A 9,712-nucleotide genomic window follows, 5' to 3' on the forward strand; every position below is an offset into this window, starting at 1 on the left:
AGACTGCAGTAGCTGCAACCCTTACCTTACCTTGAAATATATCCAGGGTCATAGCATCCCCGCGGCCCGGTCTCTCAGACGTGCAAACATCGAAACAAAAGACATGCGCACAAATAGACAAGATAACGCGGTCTCGGTGTACTTGAAGCACACACATTATAAGCCGAGGCGAGTAATTATAGCGAGTACTTACTGAGATTCCCAGCCACCATCATGACTATCTCTGTATATATGTGTTTGGGGGGAGGCTGGTTGGCTGGTAGATGAGCACCCACACTACCACTCCAATCTCCTTCACACTAGTACACCAATATTGCCTACTTCAATAGCCTGTGGTTAATAAATAAATGGTATTAATAATGGGCTCACACACACACACACACACACACACAATAGTTAGTTAAAATATTGAAATTTACTACTATGGGTTATGGCATCCAGCAGAGAAGACAGTTTACAACAGAACATTGTACCTTGTCCCCACAACAGAACATTGTACCGTGTTCCCACAGAACACTGTACCATGTACCAACATTGTACCATGTACTCACATACCACGAACACAGATTGAGCGAATCAGCCAAGATACGACCCAAACCGTTCACAAAATTGTTATTTTAATCTCTTGTTTATTCCAATCCCACAAATTTCAACACTTATGATGTAGTAGGCCAGGTAGGAGCCTTGGCCTGGTGGCCAGTCATCGCTAACTACAGGGACATGACAGCCGAGTGGTCAGCGCTTGGGATTCGTAGTCCTGTGGTTCCGGGTTCCATCCGTGGTGGAGGCGGAAACAAAGGGCAGAGTTTCTTTTACCCTGATGCCCCTCTGTTATCTAGCAGTAAAATAGGTACCTGGGTGTTAGTCAGCTGTCACGGGCTGCTTCCTGGGGGTGGAGGCCTGGTCGAGGACCGGGCCGCGGGGACACTAAAGCCCCGAAATCATCTCAAGATAACCTCAAGAAGATTCCTCTTCCATCACGGCCTCTCGTGTACGTCCCTTGTTAAACATGGTTATCTTGAGGTTATCTTAGAGATGATTTCGGGGCTTTAGTGTCCCCGCGGCCCGGTCCTCGACCAGGCCTCCACCCCCCAGGAAGCAGCCCGTGACAGCTGACTAACACCCAGGTAGCTATTTTACTGCTAGGTAACAGGGGCATAGGGTGAAAGAAGCTCTGCCCATTGTTTCTCGCCGGCGCCTGGGATCGAACCCAGGACCACAGGATCACAAGTCCAGCGTGCTGTCCGCTCGGCCGACCGGCTCCCCGAAGGTAGAGTAGCAACATAAGATACGAGTCTTTTCCATGTTAAAGGAGAGATGGAAGAGAGCCGTGGCTCTGTTGTATAGAGCAGCTCTGCATTATGATCTTATGCGACACTATTGAATCTAAGATTACCTGATCAATAGTCCTATCGTCACTATTTACGTCACTATCTTCACCTTCAGGTACTTCCCTCAAGACATCTTGTGCCTAAACGCGGTCTATAATACTTTAGTCGTGCAAGAAGTTCTCAGTTGGTGGAAAAGACGCCAAGACTGGACAAAAGTGGGTTATACCCCGCTCCTGTGCCAGGTAAGTCCACTACGGGATAACCATAGCCCGTGCTACTTGGAGCTGAATCTAAAACACCAATATCTCCAACAATCCCGCTACCGAAGACTCAACCCTACACCGTCATCTCTCTCGTTCCTCTACGGTCCGATACACAACCGTATCTAACAGTACTCCACGTATCATCTAAATCTTATAGCGTTAGTATTTAAATGTTCGTGTTAAAGATTCACTACCTGGAACAAAGTTCCAAGTAGCACGGGCTATGGTGAGCCCGTAGTGGCCTTACCTGGCACAGGAGCGGGGCAAGTAGCACGGGCTATGGTGAGCCCGTAGGGGGGTTAGTATTTAAAGCGCACTGCTGTAGGGGTGTACACACACGGGGGAGACATCTCCCGTCACGCAGGGTGCAGTCGCACCTCCACAGATCTCCAGTATCAGCTCTTGATACTGGTAATGGCTCAAAAGGGCCACCACTTACGGGCTATTCATGCCCTTGCCACCTTTTGGCTGGCTTAATCTTCATCAATCAATCGGCATACACGAGTCACAGCGGCGTGTCGAGGCTTGACGACGCAGTACACCACCATCTATACGTCAGACGGAAGAGATCTTTCCGGCAAAATAGGGGGGGGGGGGGGGGAATATCTCTCCATAAATCACTAGACACAGTCACCAAGTCATGCCAGAACACAGTCAGGACCATACTTGTACGGAGTGGCTCCGGGAGCGCAGCTTCCAGGGTGTGTGGCGGCGAAGCTGTCACCAGGGGACACTACACTACACGCAGGGGGCCGCCCCACCACCACATTGACACACTGGGGGGCCACGCCCCCCCCCCCCCCCCATCCTCTCCAGACACCCCCATACGCCCACGTCACACTTCCCCCCTCCCCCACCGTCCCCCTAATGGGCTCACGACGCAATTTCAACCGCATCAACAAATTTGAGCTGGGATTAGACTGTTGTTATAGATTCAGCTACTTAGAGCAAGTTCCAAGTAGCACGGGCTATGGTGAGCCCGTAACTTAACCTGGCACAGGAGCGGGGCAAGAAGCACGGGCTATGGTTAGCCTCGTGGACGGGAGACGTCTCCCGTGTGGTATTAGACACAAGCCCCACATCTAATACCAGAAACCTGCATTAGCAGAACGTCAGCAGGTCACAGAATGTCGGAATAACCAACGTCTGTGTAGCCTTCAGCAACTTGAGCGAAAGGTTCAATATATAAGCTGTACAAGACACTATGCAACCCAGGCAAGCAACATTCCCTTTCTTGTGCATGTTCATGCATGCTCTTGCATGCGCGAATCAACTCGCCCCTTTCAAGCATTCCTATTTTTGGACAATCTATATATTCTCAACCTGTCAGTGACGAGATATCTTGAGGTTATCTTGAGATGGTTTCGGGGCTTTAGTGTCCCCGCGGCCCGGTCCTCGACCAGGCCTCCACCCCCAGGAAGCAGCCCGTGACAGCTGACTAACACCCAGGTACCTATTTTACTGCTAGGTAACAGGGGGCATAGGCTGAAAGAAACTCTGCCCATTGTTTCTCGTCGGCGCCTGGGATCGTACCCAGGACCACAAGTCCAGCGTGCTGTCCGCTCGGCCGACCGGCTCCCTTGCCTTAAATGCACTCTACAAAATTCACTGCCATTGGTCGCACTATCAAATGTGCTTATATTCGTACGTGGTATAAACTGTCTATCCAACCAATTTGATATATCTATCACGCTCCATATCAATTTGATATGGAGCGTGACTTCTCCTGGCACTTCCGTTACAAATTTTTATCTCAAAAGTGCACAATAAAAAAATCTAACCCTGATAATGTCCTCTGTGTATAAATGCTACACTACCTCGCTTCCTAAACAATCCACAGGTCTTACAGACCATAGTAAACATTTCTATATAACAGAAATTTGTAAAATCATCATCATATTACTGCATCTTCCATATTACAAACCCTTGGCAATTTTCGCCCGCTAGGCTTTCCATGCGGCGGCGTTACCAGTAAATTTAAACTATTTATTTGTGCACGCTTCGAGGAAAGTTCCAATGATACCACTGGTTCGCAGAGTATGCGAAATACATTCAGGAATTTTTAATTTACAGACTGTGGTATATCCGCCGACTCCAACGTACTAGCTAGTGCATTTTGGGTCGATTTTAGGAGCACTCGGTTTAAAAATATTTATTTACCTATGAAATCTGAACGAGATCATTTACAAATGTAATTGATTTACAAAATAAACTAATATATACACACTAGTGCACAGTTACAGGGTTATTCCCTATAACGGTACCCCTACTAGAAATCCCATCCCTATAACACTAGTTATAGGGGTTATTCCCTATAGCACTAACCTACTAGAATTCCTCTCTACACTACCAGATCGCATCATGGCCACATTTAAACTTTCCAGAACATGCAATTTTTCCGAGCAAAATTACGTGCGAAACGTCATTAGGAAAAAAAAGTAGTTAATGGGGCTAAATCATTGTTGTTAAAGATTCGCTACCTGGAACAAAGTTCCAAGTAGCACGGGCTATGGCGAGCCCGTAGTTGACTTCACGGCACTGCTCCTGTGACAGGTAAGAGGCGCTAACTACAGCCCATTTATAAATCACGCGTTAACCACTTGTTCTCACGGGCTATCCATGCCCATGCCCCCCACTTGGGAGGCTTAATCTTCACCTAGCAACTTGTTATCTGACAAGGCCGGCCGCTAAGCTACCATAACTAGCTGTAACTACCTGTAATACCTCGTTATAAAGATAGCCTTAGTAACAAGGAAATTGAAATAAGTTTGAGGTAAAATCCACACAAAGGGATGAGGTAGCTCAAGCTATTCTCACCCCGTTCAGTACATCGTGTTAATACATACATAGACACACACCAAACAATAAACATATTACCAAACATTCGACTTGAGAATGGTCCAGGACGGACCGAAACAACGTCGTCCTTTCACCTTCTAGTGTGTGGTGTGGTCAACATACTTCAGCCACGTTGTGACTCATCGCCTGCATATTCCCAAACATTCTGAGAGATAAACATCTACATTTCCTAACCAACAAGGAGCAGGAGCAAGTGGAGAAGAGCGGGCAGAGCACAACCCACAAAGGCTAATCATCACAATCGGAGCAACATGTGCTCATCAGTCCTCATCATGCACCAACACCGACTATCTCCACCCTTCACCATTACTGGTTTAAAGTGACGTAAGCGACACCATCATTAAACGTGCTTCCTTTCACATATCTAACCAGAGATGTGTCGTACACACTATAAGTGTGCAATGAAAGTGATGGCGCGTAGACGAACACACTGACCCCTTCCCTCTCGTCCCTATCAATATCCTTGTCCACTCTCTTCCTCTCTCCCTGCCGCAGTGTGTACTAGCCTCCTCCCTCCATGGAGCACAGCGCTAAATATCACCACAATCCTGCTATTATCAGAATCCTGGTCAGTTTTATCACAGTCAGGGGGTCTTCGGTATTAATGCGTCAAACTGCGTCCAACACGCTATCTTGAGGTTATCTTGAGATGATTTCAGGGCTTTAGTGTCCCCGCGGCCCGGTCCTCGACCAGGCCTCCACCCCCAGGAAGCAGCCCGTGACAGCTGACTAACTCCCAGGTACCTATTTACTGCTAGGTAACAGGGGCATTCAGGGTGAAAGAAACTTTGACCATTTGTTTCTGCCTCGTGCGGGAATCGAACCCGCGCCACAGAATTAAGAGTCCTGCGCGCTATCCACCAGGCTACGAGGCCCCCTTATCCCTTATCATCGGCGTCCTCGACGATCTGCTCGAACTCTTGGTTGTGTACCTAATATTATGTACCTTGAGGTGCTTCCGGGGCTTTGCTTCCCCGCGGCCCGGTCGTCGACCAGGCCTCCTCCCTCCATGGAGCACACATGTACAGGAGGATTTACCTATAGTGGCCGTAAACACGCTTTGAAAACTCTTAGTCACACGCGTGTTTGGAGCAGGCGAGACCCAGCTCATTGTCTCTCGACTCTTAAGAACAAGTTCATGTTGCAATACTTTTCAACTTCACTGTTCTGCTGGCCTGGCTTCAGGCCAGGAGTACAACTCCAGGAACTCTCCAGGTATGCTCCCTATACCTCTACCAAATTGTTTATCTAATATCTAATGGCTGGTCTAAGGAGCTGGTCGGCCGAGCGGACAGCACACTGGACTTGTGATCCTGTGGTCCCGGGTTCGATCCCAGGCGCCGGCGAGAAACAATGGGCAGTTTCTTTCACCCTATGCCCTCCTGTTACCTAGCAGTAAAATAGGTACCTGGGTGTTAGCTGTCACGGGCTGCTTCCTGGGGGTGGAGGCCTGGTCGAGGACCGGGCCGCGGGGACACTAAAGCCCCGAAATCATCTCAAGATAACCTCAAGATGGAATTAGGTTGACAAACTACTACAATATGGCGTGAAACCCAGAGGAAAAGGAAAAGCATGTCCCCAGTGAACCATAAAAATTAAGAACGATTGGGCACAACACAAATTGAATTATTGGGTATTTATCCAGCCCGTCCACCTGAGGCTTCCCCAACGTCATTAAAACGGCCAATTAAAGTGCTTGACTAGTAATAGTGTATTCGGTCTATTCACTTTCATTACACTAGCTCAGTAGATTAAGGCAGTGTCTGGGAGGCTTTTGGACGCAGGTTCGAATCCTCGTCACGGCCCTTGTGGATTTATTCACTTTCATTGTAACGTGCCAGAGTTGAGTAGACAATCGATAGATCCCCATGCTAAATGAATACAATAGACAGTAGGCCAAGCTCTAGGGAATAGTGGCGAGTGAGCACATGGCACAAGACTAAAGAGGGGTCCACAGCTGGCATAATTCTGGTCTGGGTAGAGGTTCCATCGCTCCATGCTGTCCTATGCTGCTCCATGCTGACCTATGCTGCTCCATGCTGACCTATGCTGCTCCATGCTGCTCCATGCTGCCCTATGCTGCTCCATGTTGCCCTATGCTGCTCCATGTTGCCCTATGCTGCTCCATGCTGACCTATGCTGCTCCATGCTGACCTATGCTGCTCCATGCTGCCCCATGCTGCACTCTACACCAACCATAATTACGGGCTTCACACACTCTTGTGTATTTAACATAACATCCCGAGGAAGACATACCGCATCATGGCACGTCATCCAAAGTGTACCAAGGCTCGGAAAACTAAAATTTAAACCTCCAATTCTACTCATTTGTAGGCTTCTCTGAGAACGAAACCAAACTATCAGTAGCAGCAGTTCCATGTTCAGGTCTTCAACTAAACGCTTCACCTACAAACCACAGCCAAAGTTGTATCACGCACCAAATCTCGACCAAAATGCACCCGACTAATAACTAGAATGAACAATGGTGTTAACACCAGTGTGTGTTCCACGTAGGGTTCGATCATCAGCCTGGCCTCGGGCTTGGGGAGTAGAAGAACTCCCAGAACCCCATCAAGCACTATGGGGTTGTAGGGGACGGCCGTCAATATGAAAGGAGAACGCTGATGCAGAGGAGCCTAGTGCGTCGGGGGGCAGACTGTATGTCGCCACCACACCCGCACAGCCATGGACCTCCTGCTTCCCACCGACTTCCTCTCGCTCGCTCTCAATCACCCGACATTATTGCCACGTAGGAATGAGCATTGTCTGCACCAGCACACTGCAAGTGTGACGTGGGTGGTAGGATCTCTATGACAGTGGCAAATTATTTCAGTACATTGAAAACAAAGTCACAGTCCAAAGAAAAGTTTATTTAGATCGACAACACCTGGTTAAATGACAATCACTGCTTCATTCAAGACTATTTTCTTCAACTTTTTCCAAAACTGCAATGCTCAGATTTTTATTCTAATTTCAAGAAATTGGTAAGATTCTGTCCCTTGTATTGCTTGCCTATTGTATCAACTCTGATCTCTCACTACTTGAACCCTTCGACTCGCATTCAACTGTGTAGGTCTAGTCAAGGGAATTTACCCATATTTTCTGGGTCACACTATCTCTATACATTGAACTTACTGAAGTAGCTTTTTTCTGATCATTTTTGTTTAACAGGTGTGAAGGTTCGTAATTTTCTTCGAACCAATAATTGAATTCAAGCACCAATCAATATTACTAAAGATTTGCTACTTGGAACAAAAAGTTCCAAGCAGCACGGGCTATGGTGAGCCCACATGATGTACAGGCGTACAGTGGGGTTCTAGCTCCTGGGCCATAACCAGCAAAACCAAAACTGTATGCTAACTACCCCCCCCCCCTCATGGTTTAATTATTGTACGTGATACGACTGCCAAAGTCACTACCCTCCCTCCCAACACTGGCATGGAACGTTCATCACCTTCACTATACGTGTTCATAGGAGCCTAGCCTAGCCTAGTTTAGCCTAGCCTAGCTTAGCCTAGCCCAGCTGGGCTAGGCTAGGTTTACACCGCGTACAGTGTAAACAGGAACGGAACTGGTTGTGGGAGAGTCTATAGGCCTCCAGCCTGTGATGGTTAGTGGCCAGTTGATAATATTGAATTATTCAATAATATTGAATAATTCAATAATGAATTATTGCCTGGTTGATCAGGTATCCTTTGGGAGATGTTCATCAAGTTCTCTTGAACACTGTGAGGGGTCAGCCAGTAATGTCCCTTATGTGTAGTGGAAGCGTGTTGAACAGTCTCGGGCCTCTGATGTTGGCAAGAGTTCTCAAGAGTACCTTTTGCATATTTACTTTTCAACGGGGGTATTCTGCACATCCTGCCATGCCTTCTGGTTTGGGACCAGGTTTGGGACCAGCCCCTCTAATATTTTCCACGTGTAAATTATTATGCATCTCTCCCGCCTGCGCTCAAGATAATACAGATTTAGATATTTTAGTCGGTTCCACTAGTTTAGATGTTTTACCGAGTGGATTCTAGCAGTGCCACCAGAGATTTGAACCCAGGATTCCTAGTTGCGAGTCGAGAACAAACCCAACTGTACTACCGATTGATTGATTGATAAAGATGAAGCCAGCCAAGAGGTGGCACGGGCATGAATAGCCCGTAAGTGGTGGCTCTTGAGCCATTTCCAGTATCAAGAGATGATACTTGAGATCTGTGGAGGTGCGACTGCACCCTGCGTGACAAGAAATGTCTCCTGTGTGTGTACTACCGAGACCCAAACAGCTATGTACTGTCTACCTGGTTGATGGGGTTCTGGGAGTTCTACTCCAAGCCCGGCCCGAGGCCAGGCTCGACTTGTGAAAAGTCAGAAGTGGAAGAAAAGTTTTCCCTCTAGGAAGAGGGAAAATGCTCAAGGGGAAGGGAGTTACCGGGTCAACTGAAGAGGGGTGTAAAGGGTTATAGGAAAGGAGAGGAAGGAATAATGTATACACAATGGGGTAGTGGAAGAGCAGTAGGCAAAGGGTAAACAAGCTGTCTGAAGAGGGAGTGGTCATAAAACCAACCAGTCAGCCAAAACACAGCTGTACGAGCCAACACCTGTGCTATACCTGCAGGCGTGTTTCCATACTAACCTCTCGGTACGCGAATCATTACAGCTTCTGCGCCTTACCGGGGGACCTCATAGCCTGGTGGATAGCGCGCAGGACTCTTAATTCTGTGGCGCGGGTTTGATTCCCGTACGAGGCAGAAACAAATGGGCAAAGTTTCTTTCACCCTATGCCCCTGTTACCTAGCAGTAAATAGGTACCTGGGTGTTAGTCAGCCGTCACGGGCTGCTTCCTGGGGGGTGGAGGCCTGGTCAAGGACCGGGCCGCGGGGACACTAAAGCCCCGAAATCATCAAGATAACCTCAAGAAGATACCGTTATGTTATTACGCTTGACAACCCGCCAAATGATGTAATGTTCTGTAGATATTACAGCTACCTACTGGGTCCAAACTTCTTCCAGAAATTTAAAATCAATGCCAGAAGCATTTGCAATATATTAGTCAACTCAAAACTTGGGCTGGTGGCACCCTTCTGTCTCTTATTAATATTCAAAATGCTCTTGGGATATAACACTGACGTAATTGTCCATGGTAGATATTCCTATTTATACAATTCATACACAAGATGGCCACCTAGCTGTCTTGTTGAAAAGAAAATAATGCCTCTTCATTATGGGGATTATTACCAATATTAAAAAAATAAAATAAAAAACCTGATTGGA

This window comes from Procambarus clarkii, chromosome 12 (genome assembly GCF_040958095.1).
Source record: "Procambarus clarkii isolate CNS0578487 chromosome 12, FALCON_Pclarkii_2.0, whole genome shotgun sequence".
Taxonomy (NCBI): domain Eukaryota; kingdom Metazoa; phylum Arthropoda; class Malacostraca; order Decapoda; family Cambaridae; genus Procambarus; species Procambarus clarkii.